Genomic DNA, 26,815 nt, shown 5'->3' with positions numbered 1-26,815 from the left:
AAAATTGAGAGAAAAGGAAAATTAAAAAAAAAAAAAAGGAAGATGCGATCTCTAACATCTAATTGGCTTTCTAGATGCACGTAATGTGGATATATGGGTAGTGAGTAGACTTCACCACTACCCACTCTGAGTTGTGGAGGCACTGACATTATAGCAACCATAAATAAGATTTAGTGCATCCCAAAAGGAGCATGGATCTGAATCTAGGTAGAATCCTGGCAAAACCTCAACATCAATAACCTTAGTTAACGGGATGTCATTGCTTTCCAATGGACACACCTCATTCAATGCCAGGAAAATTTGCACTCAAGTAGGGAAACATTTAAGGAAATCAAAATTATATTTTAATATTTTTGCATTAGCAAATCTTTAAAAATTTAATATCCTATATATTTGCAAAGTTCATGGAATTTTTGTCTTTGGAGTGAGCACTTTCTACTCTAATTTAAAATGTATAATTACATAATTGATTTAAGACTTGGTATTTTTACATTGTGAAAAATATAGCATTTTACGTAGTTAAGTGTTGGAATATTTAAGAAGAACTATACTCATATTACTAGTTAATTTCATAGATTTTTGAGAATTATTTGGCTATGTTGGGAAGGTTTTGTTTGTTAAGTGAGGAAATGGAAATACTTAAGGAGGAAAACAAATACATCTCATTTACAAATGCAATTTTAAATACTCCAAAGTATTTAACAAGGTCTTAAAAAGAGGCAAAATAGAATTCAAGAGTCCCTTAACATGACTGCTAAAATAAGAATAACAAGATTTGTAAAAATGACTTAGAATAATAAAATGTGTAAGCCTATCTTAAAAGCCCATGGAAAAATTCCTGTCACATGCTACAACATGGATGAACTTGGAGGACATTATGGTACGTGAAATAAACCAGTCACCAAAGGGCAAAAATTGTGTGATTTCTCTTGCATGAGGTACCTACAGGAGTCAAATTTATGGAAGCAGAAAATGGATGGGTGGTTACTGCGGGGCTGGGAGGAGGTAGGAAAGGGGAGTTGTTTAGTGGGTATGGATTTTCAGATTTGCAAGTTGAAAAAGGTCTGGAGGTCTACTTTACAGCAATGTGCATATACTTAATACTAATGAACTTGAAGGGCTTCACGGTGGCTCATTAAAGAATCTGCCTGCAATGCAGGAGGCACAGAAGACACAGGTTCAATCCCTGGGTCCAGAAGATCCCCTGGAGGAGGACACAGCAACCCACTCCAGTATTCTTGCGTGGAGAATCCCATGGACAGAGGAGCCTGGCGGGCCTCAGTCCATAGGCTCCCAAAGAGTCAGATACAACTGAAGCGACTGAGCACAATGAACTTTAAAATGGTTAAGAAGATAAATGTTATGTTACTTTTTTTTTTTTTAAATCACAATGAAAACAATGGGGAAAAAGCCTATGGAAGAACCGGAGCTTTGAACGTATAATTTTAGTTTAATGCACATTAATGTTTAAAACTTCACATAACTATTCCCTGCATACGAAAACCACCTTCAAAAGCAGAAAAACCTCACACTAACAGTCTTTATAATGGAGATAATCACGCAGGACAAAATCACCAAGGATTAGAGGAGATAACATTCAGAACACAAGCCAAAAGAGGTTCTTTTTTGAAGGTTGTTAGAAATCAAATCAAACCCACAAAAATGAGTCTTTGGGATGAACTGGAGTCACGTGCCCATCCCTCAGCCAGTCACTGTGGTCGGTAGGTCAGCTGGTGATCAACAGTAATTCATTCACATCTCCTTCCATTGGAGCTGGGGTGGGAAGCAGTGGTTTCCCAGAGGAAAATCAGGGAGCTGTTACAGAAGAATAAAGGAAGTTTGCAAGGAAGGCAAATGCAGCTGATCCCATGATAACACCCTTCTCCACCCTTCTCATCCTCATCCTTTGTAATCAGGGTTCATCAGAGCTCCTAGGGTACCTCCCTCAAACTTTTTAAGTAATTCCTGTTTTTCTTCCAGACTGGAACCCTCTCCAGCTTCACAGACAGGAAAGAGGAAGTGGAGCAAACACCTACAAAACACCTTCAGGACTGGCAGTCCCAAGCCTCTCAGCTAGCAGCCCATAAATTTACCACCTTCACTATCGAGGCAGAGATATTCTGAGCATATGTGACCTTCTAAGGCCAACTGAGCAAATATTTCCATATCCATAAAGTTTTCTTTATAAATATATATTTATTGCCTATTTGAACATTTGGGCAAATAAAAGATTGCAGCCCAGAGGAAGGAAATGCTTTTTATCCTGCAGATTAGAGGAGGGAGAAGTAGCCATGCAATCCTAGCAGGAATCGGGGGAGTTAGGACTGAGTGGCTAACACTTGCAATGTGCCAGTTATTATTCTAGGTGCCTTACATGTAGGAATCTACTTAACCCTCAGGACCACCCTTTGAGTTTTATTATTCCCGTTTTACAGATAAGAAGACCTAGTCTTAGAGTGCTTAAGGGATGTGATCAGTTACATAGCTTGCAGGTGTTAAAACAAACTGGCTCTGGGATCCACACACACTCTCACCTACTGGGCTAGACAACTACAATGACCCTCTGTTTGATGCTGAAAGTACAACTTAAAGAGATTAAGTGACTTGACCAGGCCATACAGCTGAGAAAAGAGGCTGAGATTTCAGCCACGGATCCTTCATGCCAAGCTCTTGGCAAGATGCAAACCCAAAAGTGTTGGGTCTTCAGGAAGGACCAACCATAACAATGGCTTCTTATTGCTCATTCTTGATTTGCACGGGACTCAGCTCCACTCATGAACCCCTGTTTTGCCATTAAGTTCAGTTGTGGTTGATTTTCAGAACCCACAGGGACAAAACCCATATTCCTATCTATTGCAATTGTTCTTGGGGCTTCCCAGGTAATATAGTGGTAAAGAACCCGCCTGCCAATGCAACAGATCCAAGTGATGTGGGTTCAATCCCTGGGTCTGGAAGATCCCCTGGGAAATGGCAACCCACTCCAGTATTCTTGCCTGGAAAATTCCATGAACAGAGGAGCCTGGTGGGCTACAGTCCATGGGGTCACAAAGAGTTAGACACAGATGAGCATGCACGCACAACACAGTGGTTTTTAGCAAGGCAACTCTTAGAATCACCTGGGGTTCTTTATAAGCTGTGAATGCCAAGGCTCCACCTTAGACCAATAGATCAGAATATCTGAGGTGGGGGACAAGGGCATCAGTATTTCATAAGAACTATCCAGGTGAATTTAATGTGCAGTCAAGGCAGATGGCTAAATCAGTCCTGATTTAGCCAACCTCAAACACAGGGGAGACACAGAGGATGCTGCAAAACATCTTTACTTTTTCTATTAGCTTGCCTTTCTCCCAGGCAAACTCTGCCCTAAATGGATGCCTTGGAGTCTCTTACTCCTAATTTGGGACTTCCCTGGTGGCAGAGTGGATAGGAATCCACCTGCCAATGCAGGTGACACGGGTTCGATCCCTGGTCTGGGAAGATTCCACATGCCATGGAGCAACTAAGCCCACGTGCCACAGCCACTGAAGCCTGTGTGTCTAGAGCCTGTGCTCCACAACAAGAGAAGCCACTGCAATGAGAAGTCCACGTGCCGCAGTGAAGAGTAGCCCCTGCTCGCCACAACCAGAGAAAGCCCGTACACAGCAATGAAGACCCAGGGCAACCAAAAATAAATAAATAAATAAAATTACTTTTAAAAGTAGAAGCGATTCTTACTCCTAGCTTGTATCTTTGGTTTCTTCTCTAACCCACCCCACCTCATCACTTCTCCCCAGAGTCCCTGGCTCCATCCTTGGAGGCTAAATCGGATTCTCACAGAAAGAGATAAATTCATCTTTTAGGCTCTTTAGTGTGAAGTAGCTGTAAGACAGAAAAGTCTTTCTCTTGCTAGTCTTGACAGATGAGGATGGGCAGGGATGAGGAGGGTAAAAGAGGCAGAAACCACCGTCCTGCTACAATTACAATTGAGAAGGAAAGGTGGATAACTGTGAGCAGGAAAGGCTGTGACGGAAAGGTGGATAACATCGTGAGCAGAACAGCAGGACCACTAGGGGGTGAAAGACCTTCAGCACTCTTCTTGGTTCGTATTTCTAACTTTAAACCAGACTGTGATACCGAGTCACATATCACAACTTGGGGGACACTATCAAAGTCATCAAAAACTCCACCTCCTCTCCCCTACCCTATCTGTTCACATGCTCTTCACCATGTGTCAATGCTGGTTCTTGCCCCAGACATGGAGATGTTCCCATACTCTCTACAAAAAGCTATCATCTGGACAGAAAGTTTTAGAACACAGTCATCTTTAAGAATGGACTTCCCTAGTGGCTCAGACGGTAAAGTATCTGCCTACAATGCAGGAGACCCAGATTTGATCCCTGGGTTGGGATCCTCTGGAGAAGGAAATGGCAACCCACTCCAGTACTCTTGCCTGGAAAATTCCATGGACAGAGGAGCCTTGTAGTCTACAGTCCATGGGGTTGCAAAGAGTTGGACACGACTGAACGCCTTCACATCTTTAAGATAGAATAGGTAAGAATGACACCACAGGGGTGGGACCTGTTGGGAGAGATGTAGAAAATAACTCAATGTGCATTTTCTAAGCTTTTACTTGGGGTTAGGAACTATGACGGAAGGAAGACTCTGGATCTGTGTCCCTGAATATATCCTACAGAGCAGGGATTCTCAAATACTATCTTGGGGGCTGCCAGTTATCCAGAAGGGTCTTCCAGACAGACTAATCCTCTGAAATAGCAAGGATGGTGAAATGAGAGTACCTACACTTCTGTTTCTAAAATGGCTAATAACACGGCACTTCAAGGGAATCAGTGCCTTTCTTCCCATTTGTCCTTCTAAACTCCTTTAGCAGTCACTGGAAATATGGATAAAGTAGACAGATGGGACATATAATCTCTTGCCAAATAAAGTAGAGTGAAGAAGTTGGAGAGACCTTTCTGCATTATATCTTCAAGGTAGGGCCTTCACAGATCCTCATGAAAACTACAGAGCTTTCTGCCACATTAAAAGTCTCTCACGTCCAATCCCTCAAGGCGGGTAGCTGGAGAAGATGCAGGACTGACCTTGGACAATGTTAGGAAGTCAGGAGGTTAAATAAGAAACATTCATACTGTGATTGTAGAGAGTGTTCTAAGCGTCACAACTCTCTGAGGCCATTATACCCATTTTACAGATCACAAAGGCAGGCTCAGTGACCTTAATGACCATGACGAAGTAGCTTACATACAACTTGCCCTCTGATAAAAACAGATAAAAGTCTAAATAATATTTGAAATGACTATTTTCAGACTTTAGATAACAGTGATCAAGACCATCCCTTGATTGCAGGACCAAGAAAGAAAAAAAACCATCCTGCTTTCCTGCCTGGAGGTATTTTCCAGACCACAGTTGAAAACCCAAGCAGAGAACAACAACTTTGTTGAACTGAGGAAACTGAGTTTGGAGTTGGAGGAGGCTGAGGTGGCTGGAATTTGAAGGACAGAGTACCAGAGATAAAGGAGGTACACAGAGAGAGAACTCCAGATATCTGCCTGAGGGTCCTCCTTGAGACTGTTGATCATAAAGGGCAGGGAGATGTCAAATGAACACCAGGGTTCATTCAGTAAAGGCCCCAGAAGGGTAATAGCCTAATAATATAGCCAATAGAGTAAAGGCTATTTTAGATCCATCCCCACAAAGCTTAAAAACAAGTCTAGAAAACATCTAGTTGATCCACAAGTAACTCAACAATCTATCAAAACAAACTTTTCTTCTCTTTAAAGGAAGATAGTAAAATTCAGATATTTAATAACATAACATCCAAAATGCCCAGCACCCATTCAGAAATTACTGGGCATGTAAAGAAACAAGAATGTGATCTATAACCAAGAGAAAGAAAAAAGTCAATAGAAACAGACACAGAAATGAAGAGGTGATGAGCTTTAAAAGACTTTAAAATAGCTCTTACAAATATCTCAAATATTTAAAAAGAAAACATGAATAATGGGGAGAGAAATGGAAGATGTGGAAATAAACTAAATGGAACCTCTAAAGCTAAACAATATATTTGAAATTAAAAAACCCATTGGGTGGCCCATGTAGCAGATTAGATCTTTCAGAAGAACAAAAATTATAAAATACAGCAATTAAATAATGAAATATTTAAGGATATAGGGGGACTTTCCTGGTGGTCAGTGGTTAAGAATCCACCTTCCAATGTAGGGCATGCAAGCTCGATCTCTGGTCAGGGAACTAAGATCCCATAAGCCACGGGGCAACTAAGACCGTGCACCACAGGGCAACTGCACAACTAAGCCTGTGCACAACTACTGAGCCTGCACACCACACCTAGGGAGCCCACACACTCTGGAGCCTGCATGCCACAACCAGGGAGAAGCCCACATGCCACGGCTAAGGCCCTGCATGCCTCAGTGAAGACCCGACAGGCCAAAAATAAATAAATAGAAAAATAAATAAGGACACAGGAAGAGAAACTATAGAAATTGAAACACAGAAAGAATAAGGTTATTTATACACACACACAGCCCCTTAGTGACCTGTGGGAAAATATCAATAGTAGTCAACTATGTATGTAATTGAAATGCTAGAAGTGGGAAGAGGGAGAAAATATATTTGAAGAAACAAGGGTCAAAATTTTTCTCAATTTTTCTAAATTTGACAAATCCAAGAAGCATCCACCTGCAAGTAAAAGAGGTTCAAATTCAGTCAAACTCCTGCAGGTATATTAGTTCCTAGAACTGCCATAGCAAATGACAATAAAGGATTGCATCAAAACATCACAAGTTTATTCTTTCCCAGTTCTACAGCCTGCTGCTGCTGCTTGCTGCTAAGTCACTTCAGTCGTGTCCGACTCTGTGCAACCCCATGGACAGCAGCCCACCAGGCTCCTCTGTCCACGGGACCCTCCAGGCAAGAATACTGCAGTGGGTTGCCATTTCCTTCTCTACAGCCTGGAAGTCCAAAATCAAGGGGTCAGCAGGGCCATGGTCCCTCTGAAACCTCCATGGAGGCTCCTCCCTTCTAGCGTCTTATAGCCCCAGACATTCCCTGGCCTGCGGTAGCATCACTCCAGTTTCTGCCTCCTCCTGACATAGTCTTCTTCTCTGTGTCTGTGCCCCTTCATTTCTCATGATAAGGACATCAGTCACACTGGTCTAGTGAAAGTGAACATGCTAGTTGCTCAGTTGTGTCCCACTCCTTGCAACCCCATGAACTGTAGCCCATCAGGCTCCTCTGTCCGTGGAATTCTCCAGGCAAGAGTACTGGAGTGGGTTGCCATTTCCTTCTCCAGGGGATCTTCCTGACCCAGGGGTCGAACCTTGGTCTCCTGCACTGCAGGCAGATTCTTTACCGTCTGAGCCACCAGGGAAGTCCTTTGGACTAGGGCTCATCTTAATTCATATGACTTCACCTTGATAACATCTGCAAAGACCTCATCTCCACAAGAAGTCACATTTCCAGGCCTGGGGGTTTGGGACTTCAATGTGTCTTTCTGGGGGACACACTTAAGTCCTTCAGATCCAGCCCTTCTTGGCTCCAGGACAACTTGGAAGACATGGAGAAAAAGACTCGTCAGCTGAGGTGAAGCCCTGCACTGCCTGGACCCCCTTCCAAGCTCTCCAGATAAGGTCCTTTCCAACGAGGCCAGTGACATCCAGGGAGGATGTCATAGCTCCTCCCTAGACCTGAAGCCACCAGGGTGAGTTCCCATGCGCAGTCCTGGACCCCAGCACTTTCACCCAGATCTGAGGCTCTCAATCTCTGATATCCTGGACGAGGGACACAGCATCTCTGACTCAGTTTCCTCTATGGAAGGAGACCTTGGGCGTCGTTACAGAATTTAATGAAAAGATGCATTTAAGCTGCTCAGCAAAGAGTCTGGAACAAAGTAGATGTGCTTCTTGCTCCGAATAGTCAGGTTGAGGCCACGGGCCCAACTGCCTGCTTCTTCAGCACCAAATAGAGGACCAGAGATGAAAAAGCCCTCCGAGATGATGTGCCCAATTTCATCCCCACCACTAGGGGAGAAAAGGAAGACAAATAAAATGGCCATTTTAACTTATATCCTCTGCATTAATTTTCACAGTTAACTGCTGAACTGACTAAATTCTTTTCTTTTCTTAAGGACTTTTATAAATTCCATCATTAATAAAATCAGACATTCAATTAACAGGAAACTCCGATTGGTAACTGATCGTTTCCTCGATACCTTTCTCTCCCCTCCCGCTTTACAGACTCCCGGGCTTGTCCCAGGCTGATCCTGCTGATGGGCCATTTCCCATTTTCCCTTCTTCTTCCCCCTACGCCCGTCAGTGCCCCCCAACAAAAGCCAGAGAAGAACATGGGTTGATTCCATTAACCTCTGTCACTGCCTAAATCTCTCTCTTAATTAACATGAGTTAATATGATTAATCAAAATAATGAGACAAACCTATTAAATTAGGGGGCTTTAAATGACAGAACTTGGCAGGAGAAGGAAAAGCAAGAGGAGGCATTAGAAGGGCCAGGCAGGGGGTGGGGAGTCCAGAGGTGAGGAGGGCAGGGAGCTGATGGTTGGCTCAGTGCAGACCGGTCCAGCCTGATGCTAGAGGAGGGGAAGGTGGAAGATGTGAGCAGAGGCCTGGAGAAATGGCTTTGAGGCACATGCTCAGCGTTTCCATCCATCTGGAGGAGGAAATGGCAACCAGATCCACTATTCTTGCCTGGAAAATCCCATGGACAGAGGAGCCTGGCGGGCTACAGTCCATGGGGTCTCAAAGAGTCAGACCTGACTGAGTGACTGAGCATAGTTAATTATAATAGTCCCCATACTTTTCTGGGGCCTTTTCAGCTCCTTCTTAGCCTCCTCCAGCTTCTGAATTCTTGGTGGCCCTTCTTGGTGTTACTTTTCTTGAAATCTCTATCCTCGCCTGAGGCCAAGCTCTTGTGCAGAATTTTCAAAACCTTAGCTCTACCTCTCACAGGCTATAAGACTTGAGAAGAGTTATTTTACCTCTCTGAGGTCCAGTGAACCTGTCTACAAGGGTAAGAATAATATTCCTGTGCTGGGATGCCAGATGTGAGAATTCAGAGAGAGGTTATGTAACAGCATCTGACCTGATGCCAGGCCCGCAGCAGACCCTTTAGGAGAACTTCTTTCCTTCTTCCTTCCCCTGCTATGACTATGAAAATACCTTGAAAAGCTTTTTTCCCAGAAAAGGAAACGATAAACAAAGTGAAAAGACAACCCTCAGAATGGGAGAAAATAATAGCTAATGAAACAACTGACAAAGGATTAATTTCCAAAATATACAAGCAGCTCATACAACTCAATACCAGAAAAACAAACAACCCAATCAAAAAGTGGGGAAAAGATCTAAACAGACATTTTCCAAAGAAGACATACAGATGGCTAACAAACACATGAAAAGACACTCAACATCACTCATTATTAGAGAAATGCAAATCAAAACTACAGAGATATCACCTCACAACAGATAGAACGGCCATCATCAAAAAATCTACAAACAGCAAGTGCTGGAGAGGGTGTGGAGAAAAGGGAACCCTCCTACATGCTGGTGGGAATGTAAATTCATACAACCACTATGGAAGACAGTATGGAGATTCCTTTATAAAACTAGAAATAAAACCACCATATGACCCAGCAATACCACTTCTAGGCATATACCCTGAAGAAACCAAAACTGAAAAAGACACAATGTTCATTGCAGCACTGTTGTAAATAGACATGGAAGCAACCTAGATGTCCATTGATAGATGAATGAATAAAGAAGCTGTGGTACATACATACAGTGGAATACTACTCAGCCATTAAAAAGGAATACATGTGAGTCAGTTCTAATGAGGTAGATGAACCTAGAGCCTATTATACAGAGTGAAGTAAGTCAGAAAGAGAAAAACAAATATCATATATTAATGCATATATATGGAATCTAGAAGGATGGTACTGATGAATCTGTTCACAGAGCAGCAATGGAGATGCAGACATAGAGAACAGACTTACGGACACGGGTCGGGGAGAAGAGGGAGAGGGTGAGATAAGTGCAAAGAGTAGCATGGATGCATATGCACTAATATATGTAAATAGAGAGCCAATAGGAATTTGCTGTATGACCTAGGAAACTCAAACTGGGGCTCTGTAATAACATAGAGGGGTGGGAATGGGCAAGAGCTGGAGGGCGATTCAAAAGAGAGGGGACAGCCACAGTCATCAAGACAGTGTGGTACTGGCACAAAGACAGAAATATAGACCAATGGAACAGAATAGAAAGCCCAGAGATAAATCCACGAACCTATGGACACCTTATCTTTGACAAAGGAGGCAAGGATATACAATGGAAAAAAGACAACCTCTTTAACAAGTGGTGCTGGGAAAACTGGTCAACCACTTGCAAAAGAATGAAACTAGAACACTTTCTAACACCATACACAAAAATAAACTCAAAATGGATTAAAGATCTAAATGTAAGACCAGAAACTATAAAACTCCTAGAGGAGAACATAGGCAAAACACTCTCCGACATAAATCACAGCAAGATCCTCTATGACCCACCTCCCAGAATATTGGAAATAAAAGCAAAACTAAACAAATGGGATCTAATGAAACTTAAAAGCTTTTGCACTACAAAAGAAACTATAAGTAAGGTGAAAAGACAGCCCTCCGATTGGGAGAAAATAATAGCAAATGAAGAAACAGACAAAGGATTAATCTCAAAAATATACAAGCAACTCCTGCAGCTCAATTCCAGAAAAATAAATGACCCAATCAAAAAGTGGGCCAAAGAACTAAACAGACATTTCTCCAAAGAAGACATACAGATGGCTAACAAACACATGAAAAGGTGCTCAACATCACTCATTATTAGAGAAATGCAAATCAAAACCACAATGAGGTACCATTACACACCAGTCAGGATGGCTGCTATCCAAAAGTCTACAAGCAATAAATGCTGGAGAGGCTGTGGAGAAAAGGGAACCCTCTTACACTGTTGGTGGGAATGCAAACTAGTACAGCCACTATGGAAAACAGTGTGGAGATTCCTTAAAAAACTGGAAATAGAACTGCCATATGACCCAGCAATACCACTTCTGGGCATACACACTGAGGAAACCAGATCTGAAAGAGACACATGCACCCCAGTGTTCATCGCAGCACTGTCTATAATAGCCAGGACATGGAAGCAACCTAGATGCCCATCAGCAGATGAATGGATAAGGAAGCTGTGGTACATATACACCATGGAATTTTACTCAGCCGTTAAAAAGAATTCATTTGAACCAGTCCTAATGAGATGGATGAAACTGGAGCCCCTTATACAGAGTGAAGTAAGCCAGAAAGATAAAGAACATTACAGCATACTAACACATATATATGGAATTTAGAAAGATGGTAACGATAACCCTATATGCAAAACAGAAAAAGAGACACAGAAATACAGAACAGACTTTTGAACTCTGTGGGAGAAGGTGAGGGTGGGATGTTTCAAAAGAACAGCATGTATACTATCTATGGTGAAACAGATCACCAGCCCAGGTGGGATGCATGAGACAAGTGCTTGGGCCTGGTGCACTGGGAAGACCCAGAGGAATCGGGTGGAGAGGGAGGTGGGAGAGGGGATCGGGATGGGGAATAAGTGTAAATCTATGGCTGATTCATATCAATGTATGACAAAACCCACTGAAATGTTGTGAAGTAATTAGCCTCCAACTAATAAAAAAATTAAAAAAAAAAAAACCAACAAAAGAGAGGGGACATACATACACCGATGGTTAATTCACACTGATGTATGACAGAAATCAAACCAATATTGTAAAGCAATCAATAAATTAAAAATAAATAGATATTTGCAAAAAGAAAATACTTTGAGATTCTATAGTGCTTTTAAATTCTAGATGTATTTCCAAATAGAACATTCTACCAAAGATCTAAGCACTGAGCAGGATAGGTATGAGCTTACAGGTCAGTGAGGTTGTGCCAGCTTAACTGAGCACTCGTTGGGTCAGCCCCTGTGCAAGGTCACTCAGATCCATCAAGGTCAAGAGACTCATCTGGGAGTTCTTCTAGAACCAGGGTCTCCTGACTCCCAGGCCAGTGGGATTTTCACTGCCTCTAAGTACAACGGACCAGGGCACCCACAGTGTCCCCCGGAGCTCCTTTATCTCCTGGCCACCCCCATGCCTGCAGCTCTATGGCCTTCAACATGGGACATCTGACCAATGACTTGGGCCCATCATCAGAAGTTCTTATTCCAGTGAAACTGGGTCCAGGAACCTCTTCTGTGCTGTCTTCAATGGTCGATCCTCATGATTCAAAGACAGAAAACTATACACAAGACAAAGGCTTCCCTGATGGCTCAGACGGTAAAGAATCTGCCTGAAATGTGGTAGACCTGGGTTCGATCCTCTGGTTGGGGAGATCCCCTGGAGGAGGGCATGGCAACCCACTCCAGAATTCTTGCCTGGAGAATCCCCATGGACAGAAGAGCCTGGTGGGCTGCAGTCCATGGGGTTGCAAAGAGTTGGACATGACTGAGTGACTAAGCACACATGCACACACAAGACAAGGAAGTTTCCCATGAAGAATCCAGACACCCCTAAGACCTTAGCCCCACAGAGTGATGTGCTAGTAAGCCCCTCGCTAAGTCCTTCAAAATCAGAGGGTGTGTGTGTGTGTGTGTGTGTGTGTGTGTCCTTCCGTGGTGTTCCCCTCCTGCAGAGTATCTAATCTATGTTCTGTACACAGTTAGTGTTCTCAAACACCAGCGACTGGAACTATGGGGAGTTGCCTGGGACAGATTACCAAGCTTGGGTGCCTGGGTGCTGAATATTCCACAGACATACACACAAAGATCCTACAAATTTCACTGAGATGGTCTTCACTGGCATGCAGAAGTCATTCCCATACCTCCCCTATGACCCCCTTGCTGTCTTCCACTATAGAGTCTGGAAAGTCAAGCACAGTATTTCCCAATTTCCCTAGTCACTAGAGATGGCCATGTGATCAGGTTTTGGCTATTGAGATGGATGGGAGGGATGAGATGGTAGAGGGATCTTAGAGAAACTTGCTGTCTTAATCAGAGACAGACAAATATGGAGCTGCCTCTTCCTGCTTACCTTTGATGTGAATGACCACACAATGCCCAGAACAACATCTATTTTATGACCTTGACACAACACACATCAGGCTAAAAAGCCAACATTCTTGGATGGTAAATGGTGGATCCAGGTGACACCTGGATCCTTGGTGTCATTTTGAGAGTGCAGACCAATCTGGTCTATCCACATTAGGACTTCTTAATAAGTAGGCAATGAACATCCAAGGTTTAAGCTGCTTTGGGCTGGGTTTTTGATTACCTGCAGCCACAAGCATTCCTAACAAATATGCATTCCTAAATTTGTGCTTTAACTTCCATGATTATCTAAAAATTAATGTAAACATATCTTGGGTCATGATAGCTTATAGTACTTATGTTTCACTAATCCACAATTTTTTGGTCCCAAATAGTACAACAGGCATCCTTTGCTACCCAAAAGTTGCCATTTGAACTCAGGAATTGAATAAAATTCAAATTTGTTTAAATGGGATTAATATCCTTGTTATCTGAATTTTTAGTATTTGTTATCCCAAACTCAGAAACCAAGTAACTTTGGATAATTCAACATCCCTTACTATATAAAATCTCACTATATGGATTTTGAAATGGAATGGATTTGAATTGTGATAAATACTTACATTTTTGTCTTGGGTTGAAGAAAAAAGAATAGTGACTAATATGTAAATGATATATTCACCCAAGTAAAGATAAAATTATGCTACTCTGTTGGGCCCAAATAAGCATAGCTTTTGTAGGAATTAGAATAGGAAAAGAATGGAACAATTGAGTTATCACAGCACACAAAGAAAACTAGGCATGTGAGTTCAAAAGAACTTAGAGAGCCGCAATGGGCTGGAACAGCCTGTTCCAGCTCACAAGAGCCAATTGCTTAATTTTCAGGTATTTTGAGAGCCAGTCATCGAATACAGCGATTGTGATGGCAGCCAAACAGAAATTACACCATGGAAATCAGCAAACTCTGGGAAACAGGCTTTCTTTTCTCTGGAAACCAATTTATCAGCACATCACTCTCAGGACCAGTCAGTGTCATACTTGCCTTGTGAGGGGCAATTTAGTTTCAGCAAACATCATTATCTAGTCCACTAACTTAATGTGGAATTTGATTGGTTTAATGCCTTTTTGTAGTTAATTTGTAAATTGGGCTTAGTTTCATGATTCATACAAAATATATAAGCATAAGGAGTGTACACCTAGTTTGATGTCTGTATATACTTATATACTATTGTATTAAGAATAATTTTTAAGTCAAAAGTGTTAGCAAGAAATTTTTTTATTCACTCAAGTGTGAGAAATACTGATCAAAGCCCATTAAAGTTAATAAACCCAGCCTGGCACATAAGACCCTCTGGGATCTGACCCCAGCAAGACTTTCTCCATATTTAACTCCCGCTGCAGCCAAACTGGTCTCTCCCTGTCCCTTCAGTACGTTTCTCAAGGATGTGGCATTTTAATGAGATGATAGAGGCCTCTGTGGTAGTCCAGTGGCTAAGAATCCGCCTTCCAGTGCAGTAGATGAGGGTTCCATCCCTGATCAGGGAACTAAGATCCCACAAGCTGTGAGGCAAGCAAGCCCTTGGGCTGCAACTACTGACCCCTCTAGCTCTAGAGCCCAAGTGCCACAACTAGAGAAGCCCTTGAGCCACAACAAAGACCCAGTGCAGCCAAAAGTTTTAAAAATAAAAATAAGTGAATGAGATTATAGAAATGAAAGTACAGCACCACCGACACCCTACCCCTCTGCCCTCTATACCAACTCTATCCATGCTGACTCAGAGTCCCCCTCCCCTATTGGAGATGCCTCCGATTATTCCAGGGGGAGGTGATTCTTCTCCACACATGCTTCCAGATATGCTTGATTTTATCAGTTGATGCCACACACCTCCTTGACTAGATTCAAGGCAATAAAGTTCTAAGGGTCCTTATAGATCCTCCGTCAACCTGCCTCTACCTCTAAATTCATTCGTTTTCTCGTATCTCTTTCCCTTCTGCAGCACAGGGAAGAAGTTTCTTTCCAAGCCAGATCCTCCCCCAACAGTCCTGAGCACAACCAGTTCCACTCCTTCTGGGAATCTGACCTTCTTTCCCTGTGTTGGGTTTTTTAATTCTTCCTCTTCTCTGAACTTTCACCCTAAGTACTCAGCAACTCCAAATAAAATAAAATCTGCTGATATCCATCAATGATGCTTTTTGCTGCATGTAACAGAAAGCTCAACTAAAATGATTGAAACAACCACAAAATGCCTTATCTTACATTAGTGAGATGTCTGTGTGTAGGATGGTCTGCAGGTATCATTAAAATCAGAGTTCAGCTCTCTGTCCTCAGACTGGCTTCTCTCAAGGTGGTTATATGGTTGCTGGTAGCAGCCACAGCCATGGCCACTCCTTGATCAGTCTGATTGGACCACAAGGTCAAGTGTCCATTCCTGGACAGTAAGTAACAGTGACTAAGGGAATGCCCTGCACGTATGGGCTTAAGCTGATGTCCTTGAACCTACTAATGGCAAAGAAGAATGAGATTACTGTGATTGCCTTAGATTAGTCAGTATCCATCCCTGGGACTCTGAGTCAAAAAGGTTTCACCTGGTGGGATGGAAGCCTTAACAAAGTGGGGGTTCTCTCAGAAAGCAAGAAGTGGGGAAAAAGAAGTTGGGAAAACAACTGACAGATCCATTATTCCATTTTTTTCACTCCCAGCTACTGTCTTTTTCTCTTTTTTCTCAGCTCTCTAATCTCCTTTAAGAAGATATTGTATTTGCTGCCTTCACTACTCAATGCATTGTAATTCAGTTTCCAATCCTGCCACTCTACTACAGTCGCTTTTGTAAAAGTCTCTGGTGTCCTGATTTGACTTCTATTCAGGCTTTGACACCTCTATCAACTCCCTTCTTCACCCTCTTCCACACATCACCTGACTTAACCTTCAAATAATCAATCCATCCTCTCCCACAACATGCTCCTCGTCACTCAGCAATGGTTATTCCACAAACATTTTTGAGCACCTACCACATGCCAATTCAGTATATCCAGCATATAACACTTTGCAAATTAGTCTTGAATGCATGGTTTAGTCTCCTCATTTTTCACCTCCACAACTGCAATAAGTTCCCAACTGGTCCCCCCGCCTCCCGTCTCTACCCATCATCAATCTGTCTTTCTTGTTCCCAAATGGGATCTCACCAAATGCGAGTCTGATCATCAGAGTTCCCTGCTTCTATTTCTCCTGCAGAGGAAAGCCCCAAGTCCCCAGAATGACATTCAAAGGTATGGTAACCAGGTCCTACCAACCTCTCCTAGTCTGTAGCCCATCCTTTCACCTCTTATATTTTAAGCTCTAGGTACAATGAACTGGGCTTCCCTGGTGGCTCAGCAGTAAAGAATCCACCTGCAATATGGGAGACACAGGAGACTTGGATTCAATCCCTAGGTTGGGAAGATTCCCTGGAGGAAGGCACAGCAACCCACTCCAGTATTCTTGCCTGGAGAATCCCATGGACAGAGGAACCTGGCGGGCTACAGTCCATGGGATCACAAAGAGTCGGACACAACTGAAGTGACTGAGCACATAATGAACTACTCTTTTCCAAGTGCACTCTGAGCTTTCTTAATTTGGAGTTTTGCTCATATTTACTTTTAAATTAAAGTGTCCTCTTTTACTTTTTCTGCAAAGAAAACCCTACTCACTTTTCAAGATCTAGGCTCCATGTCACCTCCACAGTGAAGTCTTGACCAAAATCAAGTCAAGAACATCCTTTGTGACCCCAGAGCACTTTGTCCATATCAATAATAAGCTGTCCTTAAAGTGTATTACAGTCAGGTTAATGCTTCTGCAGGAAAGACTGAATCTAAATTATTCTGTGCTCAGGACAAATACCTGGAAATACATGTACAAAGTATGTTTGAAGAATTGAATTGAACTAATTATTTCAATCTATCCATTTTACAGATGGAAAAATGAAGGGTATAAAGGAAGTGACTTGCAATGGTCATTCCGTGTATTTAATCATCATGCTTTTGCTTTCACTCCAGTATTCTTGCCTGGAAAATCCCATGGATGGAGGAGCCTCATAGGCTACAGTCCATGGGGTTGCAAAGAGTTGGACACAACTGAGCAACTTCACTTTCTTTTCTTTCATTTTGCTTCAAGTAGAAAAAAAGGCTAGGGGGAGATTTTTTGGCTCACTGAAATGACAACTCTCTCTTCAAGCATAACCTCTGCCTAAAGATTCAAAAGTATCATCAAGACTCAGATTTTTTTGCTCTGCTTCCCTCCCTGCTGTTTTCATTCTGTAGTTCTATGTCAGAACAAAATAGCTGCCAACAGTTCCAGCCTGAACTGCTCTACACTTGGCTTTATAACAGTGGAAGAAAGAATGTCTTTTGATGGTCACTTAAGCAAAAGTCCCAACACTTGTCCTGATTATGACCTGAGTCAGATACCATACCATGATTGGTCAGTATTCATGGAGCTGTGGATAGAATCAATTCCACCAAAGCATGTGGACTGTGAATGGGAGAGGAGCAATTCCCTCTAGGACAACACAGCCCAAAAGAGCTTTCTGTGGTGAATCTTGTCTGTGTTGTTCAGTATGGGCAACATATGTGGCTATAGAGCACTGAAAATGTGGATAGTGTAAATGAAAAACTGAATCTTTACCTTGAATTAATTCAGACTTAAACTTAAATAGTAACACATGCCAGGTGGCTATTGCATTGGACAGAGCAGCCGTAGAGGAGAGAAGGGCTGGAATTCCCAGGAATACATACAACCCTGGTTACTGTAAATGTGAAGTTTTCAAAAAGGTCTTCAAGAATGGGCTGCTTCAGAATATCCTAGGTGTTTGCTGCTGTTTGTTTTTCTTTTTAATACAGATTTCCAAGTTTACTTCAATCTCAGGCATTCTGATTATCAGTAGACCAAAAGTAGGACCTGGAAATTTTTATTTTAAGTCTCCCTAAGTGATCAAGATGCACAAGGTGTATGTGGAGGGCATCTCTGTGGCCATACCATTATTTTAAGCCTCAGAGTTCCCAAGGCTAGAGAGTACAGAAGTCTTCTGTCCTTCCCTTCTTTCCTTCCCGCCTTCTTTCCTTCCCTCCTTCCATCAGTCATACCTTAAACATCTCCTAGGTGTAATTTTCTATGCTAGATATCTTACATCATTGTTTTGTTCATCCGTACATTCCCTAAACATCTTCTATGTGCCAACTGCTCAGCTCCAGAAATTAAAAAGTTGAACAAGAAAGACAGGGTCCCCTTTTCAGCTGGAAAGTAAGACCACATTGATGAACTATTTACCCAACCTATGAGTGTTTAGAAAGGAAGAGTACAAAGCAGGGGGTCTAACACATCTAGTGGAAGCCTTGTAGACCTTAAGCTGAGACTGGAAGATGAGGAACAGTGAGGTGATGGGGGTGAGGGTTGTGTGTTCCAGGCAGAGAGACCAATGAAGTGTTTGAAGCAGAGGTGTGACCTGCTCAGATTTGCATTTTCAAAAGACCTCTACGGAAATTAAGCTGAACAAGGTGGTCCAACTTCCTCTCACAGTGATCATCCATTGCTCCCTAACCTCACCTCTGTCTGTATTTCATATCCTTACTCCCCAAGAGAGATGCTTATTGGATCAGTTTATCACAATTCAACACAGAACACTCAGGGCACTCATAAGCCAGATGAGTCATGGGCATCCCTGTGATCACCGTGTCCCAAAGACCATCTTTTCCTTGGGCACTGACTCCTGCTCTCAGGCCACAAGACATGACCACTTGATTCAGACTGATTGGGACTCAGTGTTCCGGGGTCTCCAGGACAGCTGTTAGAAGTGAGAAGAGATGCCGAGGATGGAGAACAATTGCCTTTGGAGATTCTCTCAAGTCTCTGCCCAGGCAAAGAACTAGAACTAGAGCTCTCCACATGCACTCTAGCTTTGTTTTCTGATGAGAGGGAAGGAAAGTCGTTCAGAAGAACAAAGTTAGAGGACTAACACCATCTGATTTCAAGACTCATCATAAAGCTATAGTAACTAGGAGTGTGTGATACAGTATTGGCATCAATATAAAAAAAAATCAATGAAACAGAATAAAGAATCCATAAATAGATCCACACATGAGCAACTGATTTTTGACATGAGTATAAATGTAATTTGGTGGACAGAATATAGTCTTTTCAACTAATGGTGCTGAAACAATTGAATAGGCATGTGGAAAAAAAATTGAACTTCTGTCCATATTTTACATCATATCCAAATATTAACTCAAAACAGATCATAGATCTAACTGTAAAACCTAAGTCTATAAAACTTCAAAAAGAAAACATAATAGAAAAACCTTTGTGATCCTGAGTTGGCATAGATTTTTTTTAAGGTAAGTTGCCAGGAAAAAAAAGAAGATAAGTTGGACTTTATCAAAATAAAAAACTTCTTGCCTTTGAAAGACACTGTAAAAAGAATGAAAAGGCAAGCCACAAACCAGAAGAAAATATTTGTAACCATACAACTGACAAAAAAAAAAGATGTCCAGAATAAAGACCTTTCCAAACTCAATAATAAAATAACACAATACAAAAATAAGCAAAAGATTTGAACAGAAGCTTTAACAAAAAAGATACACAGATGGCAACTAAGCACATGAAAGGATGTTCAACTATCTTTAGTTGAAAACTAAACTATCATTAGCCGCTGATGATAATTAATGAGGCCTAAACTATCATTAGTCACTAGGAAAATACAAGTTATAACCACACACCTAGGAGAATATCTCAATTTAAATTTAAAGGAATGACCATATCACATGTTGGCAAAAATGTGCAGCAAATGGAACTTTCAACCAGTTTGGAAAGCAGTTTGGCAGTTTCTAAAACAAAAGTCAACCAAACAACAAAAAAATATATACCTAATATTTGATTCAGGCATTCTACTAGAAATGAAAGCACATGTTCATATAAAAACTTATACATGGACGTTCATAGAAGCTTTATTTACAATAAATAGAAAATAGAAACAACCCATATCATCAACATGTGAATGGGTAAACAAATTCTGGTATATCTATACAATGGAATACTCTCCACCAAGAAAAGGAATGAAATTTTCACGTGTGTTTCAATGAATCATAAAATAATTATGCTGAGTGAAAGACAAAGACAAAAAAGAATATGTATTATGTGGTTGCATTTACATAGAATTCTGGAAAATGAAAACTAATATATAGTGACAAAAGGCAGGTCTGGGGTTGCCTGGTGATGAGGTGAGGAGAAGAGGGGCAGGAGGGGTCATTACAAAAGGGCGTAAGGAAGGATTGGCAGAGCGAAGTGGCTACGCTCATTCCCTTGACTGTGGGGTTGGTTTCATGGTTATATAAATGTGTTGAAACATCAAATGTTTCAACATGTGCCCTTTTTATATACTTCAATAAAATTATTTTTATATGTCTTTCTCTGTCTGACTTAATATCACGTATATGTGGAATCTAAAAGATAAATAAATGAACAAAACAGAAACAGACTCACAGATACTGAAGATAAACTAGTGGTTACCGGAAGGGGAAGGGGAAGAAAGGAAGGACAAGGCAGAGGTAGGAGATTAAGAGGTACAAACTGTTACATATAAAATAAATAAGCTATAAGGATATATCATATCATATAGCACAATATTTTATCACAACTTTTAATAGAATGTAATCCATAAAAACACTGAATCACTATGTTGTACACCTGAAACTAATACTATATTGTTAATCAACTAAACTTCAATTTTAAAAAAGTAAAATAAGATCAAACTAATTTAAAAAAGAATCCAGGAAAAAACAAAACAAAGCCTTTCTCCCCTGTGGGCCGTCACTTTCTCTATCCATCACAGAGTTTACCTTCTACTGAGACGTGGGGGCCATGTCTTCTGTCCCCACAAGCCAGTCACTTCTAATTAAAGAGCAGTCTTGTGGGGGATAAGCCTGACTGGGGAGAAAAAGAAGACAGGCAAAGGATTCTTCATCAAAGTCAAGCCAATTCCTTAGCAAAATCCCTGGAATCACACGGACGTGGGTATAAATTCTGGCTCCGTGACTTAGCAGTTTTTGAATCCCTATCCTTTCCAAACCTCTGCTTCATTACCAGCAAAACAGGATCATAATACCACACAAAGGATGCTGGGAAGACTGACTGAGATTCTATTTGGAAAGAGACCTATATCAGACCATGTATGGAGTAAACACTTCCATCACCCAGAGAGGCAGAATCTAGAGCAGGGAAGGGTACAGAGTTGGAAACTGAAAAATGTGGGTTCTAGTCCTAACTGCCACCAGCCCCTTACAAGACTTTGCTGCCAGTCTGAGAAGCCCTTCTGCACCGTTTGGAGAGGGAGGAACAATGGACAAAACCAATCAGTTCACTAAGTTCTCCAAGTCCTGGATTCAGTGAGACCAAGACTCAGCAAACTACAGCCCTCAAGCCACATCCAGCCCAGTACCTCTTTTTGTACAGCACACAAGCTAAAAATGGTTTTCATTTTCTGGATCTTTTTTTTTTTTTTTCGATGCATTTTGAGGAATGTGGGATCTTAGTTCCCTGACCAGGGATAGAACCCATGCCCCCTGCATTGGAAGTTGAGTTCAGTTCAGTCGCTCGATCATGTCCGACTCTTTGCGACCCCATGGACTGCAGCACATCAGGCTTCCCTGTCCATCACCAACTCCCAGATCTTGCTCAAACTCATGTCCACTGTGTCGGTGATGCCAGCCAACCATCTCATCCTTTGTCATCCCCTTCTCCTCCCGCCTTCAATCTTTCCCAGCATCAGGGTCTTTTCCAATGAGTCAGTTCTTGACATCAGGTGGCCAAAGTATTAGAGTTTCAGCTTCAGCATCAGTCCTTCATTTCCTTTAGAAATGACTGGTTTGATCTGCTTTTTGGGTATGCAGTGCAGCATATCCAACTGGTAATATCCATGCTTTGACAGTTCAAGGGAGTCTCAAGAGTCTTCTCCAACACCAGAGTTCCAAATCATCAATGCTTGGGCACTCAGCTTTCTTTATAGTCCAACTCTCACATCCATACGTAACTACAGGAAAAACCATAGCTTTGACTAGACGACCTTTGCTGCATTGGAAGAGCAGAGTCTTAACCACCCGTCCACTAGGGAAGTCTGATTTTCACATTTAGATGCTTGGGAAAATGTAAAAAAGAAAATTGTGTAACATGTGAAAGTGATATGAAATTCAAATTTCATTGTCCGTTAATTATGTTTGGCTGCTTCAAGATACAAAGGTCAGAACAGAGTAATTGCAACTCTGACCACAAGGCCCGCAAAACCTCTTTACTACCTGTCCTTTTCACAGAAAAAGTTTGCAGACTCCTGAGTTAGATCTTCAGAAACAACCTGCCTGTCTTGCTACTCGCTCAACTCTCCACAGAAAATTATTCAGTGTGTTGAGATTTAATGTTGCACTCTGATCTTTTAGGATTCATAAGAAATATTCATTTGAGTGAATTTCTGCTTCTTTTGAAATAAATATTTTCTTGAATTTTATGCCAGGAAAGAAGTTTGTCTTCAGTTGACCTGGTATATGTCATTTTTTTACCCCAGGGTAGCTGGCTGACATATTGTAAGTGATAAACAGAAAAGTTTTAGATGATTTTACATGACATTCCCAGACAATATTTTAATGATTATGCAGTTATATATGTGTTTACCCTCTGCTTGTGGTGAGTGATGGTGGTTTTCTATTGATGAAATTACCACATTTTTCTTTATCATTTAATTAAATGAAATAATTTTATTGATTTTTAAAATGTCAAGTAAATAGCAATGGTGGCTCAGTGGTAAAGAATTTGTCTGCCAACACACAAGATGCAGGTTTGATCGCTGAGTTGGAAAGAGTTTGATCCCTTGGAGAAGGAAATGGCTTACCCACTTCAGTATTCTTGCCTGGGAAATCCCATGGACAGAGGAGCTGGGAAAGAGCTGGATACGACTTAGCAACTAAACAGCAAGCAACTATGTGCTCCTCTGAGCTCTCAAGAGCAGGTCCACCAGCTTGTCTGAGGGAAGTGGGGAGGTGGGGGTCAGGGGTGAGGCCAGTGGCTAATAAGAGTGATCAGCATATCCCAGACTTTGTGCCACATGCAATATCTCAGTTAATCTACAAAACAATCCTGTCCAAGTACATATTGTTATTATTCCTACTTGGTGATAGAACTCCCACTTAAAGACTTTAGGACTTCATGGATCAAGAAGATATCCAAAAAATCAGAAAGAGCACCCAAATAGATGTCGCAAACATCTGTTTTCCTAGGTAAGGTCAGTATACACAACTACCATCTCCCATCACCCTTATTTCATAAAAAAACGTACATGTTAACAATTAAAAGCAAGTTGAAAGGAAATGGCCTCTGAATAAAGAACAATTCTTTACATTAAAAAAAAAAAACTTAGCTTTAAAAGAAACCATCACATTGTCCTTATTTCCTCATTTCCCCAGTGATCAAAGAAAAATTTGACATGAAATGGGGTAGGATGAGTTTAGGGAGCCCCTGTAGTAGATTACAGGGCAAGGAACTCGGGAGTACTGAGCAAAACTTGGAGGGGTGGAGCAGAGGTGGGCATGCCTGCCGTGCAGAGTACCCCCCCCCGCCCCGCCCAGCACACACCTAGACTGTATCTGTGAGATCATGCTGCCCAGCCCCTGGAGGAAGAAATTCTGTCTCAGAGAGGTTGAACGGTTTCACAGAACCATGAGGTTGCCAGTTGCAAAGGTAGAATTCTAACTCCAGTCTCCATCCTCCCAACCAGCACATTTTCTCCCACATTACTGGTACCTCCCAGAGGACGAAACTCTGTAGAAAGTACACTATACTTGGTCTAAGAGGGCGTGTGTGCTCAGTCCTGTCCAACTCTTTGTGACTCTGTGGACTATAGCCCGCCAGTCTCCTCTGTCCGTGGAATTTTCCAGGCATGAACACTGGAGTGGTTTGCCATTTCCTACTCCAGGGGATCTTCCTGACCCAGGGATCGAACCCACGTCTCTTACATCTCTGCCATCGGCAGGCAGATTCTTTACCACGGCACCACCTGGGAAGCGCCAGTCTATGAGGGCATCTACTTCTAAAGGTGGGGTGTGGTGGTTTACCTTCTCCCTGGTACTGCAGGAACACACTTCCTGGGTACTGGAAAGAACAGCTGCCCACTTCCACACACATGTGTGAACAAGCACCAAGTCCTGAAGGTGCTGAGGACCTATGAGATGAGAAGAACAAATCCCACATCCAGGAGCCCCTGGATGAGTCGTCTGAGCACTGGGCAGGGACTTGGGGTTGGGACTCTGGACTGAAGAGAGACTGCATGTTCCCTGAGCTCTGCTCCTGAGACCAGCACTCACTGGATGTGCCTACCGATCAGAACTTGGGGGATGCAGTGGGTTGACCTGTTCCATTTCCTATCTTCCTATTCCCCTTGAACCCTCTGACATGTGACTCCCATTACTCTCCTAAAACTACTCCACAAAGGTCATGAGATACCTTTAAATGGTCAAAGGCAAAGATGCTTTTTCAATCCTCAGGATCTGTGCTCAGCACCTGACCGCCTTCACATGGATGATTATGTATCATAACCCAATGATGTCCCCGTCCACCCAAGAGCATGTGTCAGACAGTTCTGCTATCCTTGACTCCTTGCTCTGCCCCAGCCTTCCTGTCCAAGCCCTTGGCCAGTCCCTTCCTTTCTTCCACTGAAGCGCCTCTCAACACTCTGTCTCCTCAGGGAGCCCCATGGCCCTCACCCAGACCTTCTCATTACTGCCCTGGAGGTGGCCTCAGCTTCAGGGTCTCCACTTCCACCCTCCCCAGTCCTGTCCACAGGGCACTTTCTAAAACAGGAGCCAGCAGACTGTGGTCAGACCAAGGTGGTCCAGGTCTACCCACCACCTGCTCTTATATTTTTTAATGGCTTTACTAGTACCTACATAGCAGGGGTCCCCAAACCCCGCTATGGACCGGTACCAGTCCATGGCCTGTTAGGAACCAGGCCACACAGCACGAGGTGACCAGCAAGCAAGCGGGCATAGCTTCATCTCTACTTACAGCTGCTTCCCATCATTCATATACCACCTGAGCCCCCGCCTCCTGTCAGATCAGTGGTGGCATAATAAATGTAATGTGCTTGCATCACCCTGAAACCATACTCGCCCCCCAGTCAGTCCATGGAAAAATTGTCTCCCATGAACTGGTTCCTGGCACCAAAAATGTCGGGGACCGCTGCTATCCTCAGTTTCCATCTTAGCCCACAAAGCTAAAACGTTTACTCTCCAGCCCTTTCCAGAAACATTTGCTGACCTCTTTATGACCCCAGCACCAATTGCTGTCCTATTGCTCCTCGCCTGCACCCAGCTTCAGTGCTTCCGAAGTGCCTGAGGCACTGGTTGACATGCAGATTTCTGAACTGCCGTTAACTAAAGATTCTGGTTCAGTGGGTCTGGGGTGGAGCCCAGAATCTGCATTCCAGCAAACATTCCCTGCACACAGCCCAGGAGGTTCTCATGCAGATTCTCACTGGCGGTCCCAGGCCTTGTGAAATTCTGCTCTAAGTATGGGGCGGACCTGAAGATTCTGAGATGCTCCAGACATGGCCATACTCCTGCTCTCCCTGCTCTGTCTGGAGATCCTTGGCAAACGCTTGGTCTCAAGGCTCCGTGTGAAGGCCACGTCCTCCCAGACCGCCATCCCTCCACAAGACAAGTACTGTCACCCCCTCCTCTGTCCTGCTCCAGGAAGCACCTACCCCTCCACTGCCCAGGTGATGTGCGTGCATATCCGTCTCAGAAGCCACACGTGAGCTCTTCATGCAAGGCCCCACCCCCTTCACTGTGCCCCCAGCCCCAGCCAAGAAGGCAGGGAGTCAGTATTCGATGAGTCAATGAATGAACAGATGGGCTGGCTCCAAACTGGCACATGATGCTGTACAAAGTCAGGACTGGAGTCCCAAACCCCGGCTTCTGGCCCCATGACCTTTGTCCTCATCCATCAACAGTGAAACCAGAGTGGTTCAGAACCAGCTGGGTGTGAATCCAGCTCCATACCTTCCTTGCTAGCTCACCGACCTTGGGTAACTTGTACAAGCTCTCTGACCCTTGTTACATCATCTCTAAAATGAGACAGATGACACTAATAGCAATTACTTCATAGAGTTGCTCTGAGGCTTAAATGAAATAATCCACGGAAACCTCTTTAGCACATCGGAAGCACTTGATCCTGTTAATCATGGTTGCTATTCCGTCATCTGCCTTTGTCCACGACAGGCAAATGCCCAGGGGGACAGGAAGCCTCAGCCTGTCATGAGGGAGGGAACAGTGGAGACTGTTCGGGCTTGTCTCAGGGTTGTCAAGGAAATCACCAACCAGCGAAGCCCTGGCAGGGGACCCAGGATACCCTAGGAAGAGGCAGATGGATCCTGGAACTCCTAAACCTCAGGGTCCCAGCTCCCAGGCCAACTCAAGAAATTCATCCCAATAGATGCAACTAGAGATAATCACACTGAGTGAAGTAAGAAACAGAAAGACAAATACCATGTGATATCACTTAGATGCAGGATCTAAAATATGGCACAAATGAACCTGTCTTCAAAACAGAAACAGATTCACAGTCACAGAGAATAGGCTTGTGGTTGCCAGGGGATGTGGGTAGGAAGGATTTGGTGTTTGGG

The 26,815-nt window shown here is 42.8% G+C and overlaps 1 long non-coding RNA gene across 3 annotated transcripts in view; it reads right to left on the bottom strand.

The window, feature by feature from the left end:
• LOC122705898 overlaps positions 1-26,815 on the bottom strand; it is a 206,243-nt gene that overhangs the window by 95,508 nt on the left and 83,920 nt on the right. Inside the window, exon 4 of one of the 3 annotated variants that reach the window (XR_006344182.1) lies at positions 1,479-1,815. The exons of the other annotated variants lie outside the window; for them this stretch is intronic. This is a non-coding gene — a long non-coding RNA (uncharacterized LOC122705898). Of the gene's footprint in view, positions 1-1,478; positions 1,816-26,815 lie in introns of those variants that run through there. 3 annotated transcript variants of the gene reach the window in all.

This window comes from Cervus elaphus, chromosome 12 (assembly GCF_910594005.1).
Source record: "Cervus elaphus chromosome 12, mCerEla1.1, whole genome shotgun sequence".
Taxonomy (NCBI): Eukaryota; Metazoa; Chordata; class Mammalia; order Artiodactyla; family Cervidae; genus Cervus; species Cervus elaphus.
Note: the sequence above shows the minus strand (reverse complement) of the source record. Positions and strands in the feature narration are given on the sequence as shown.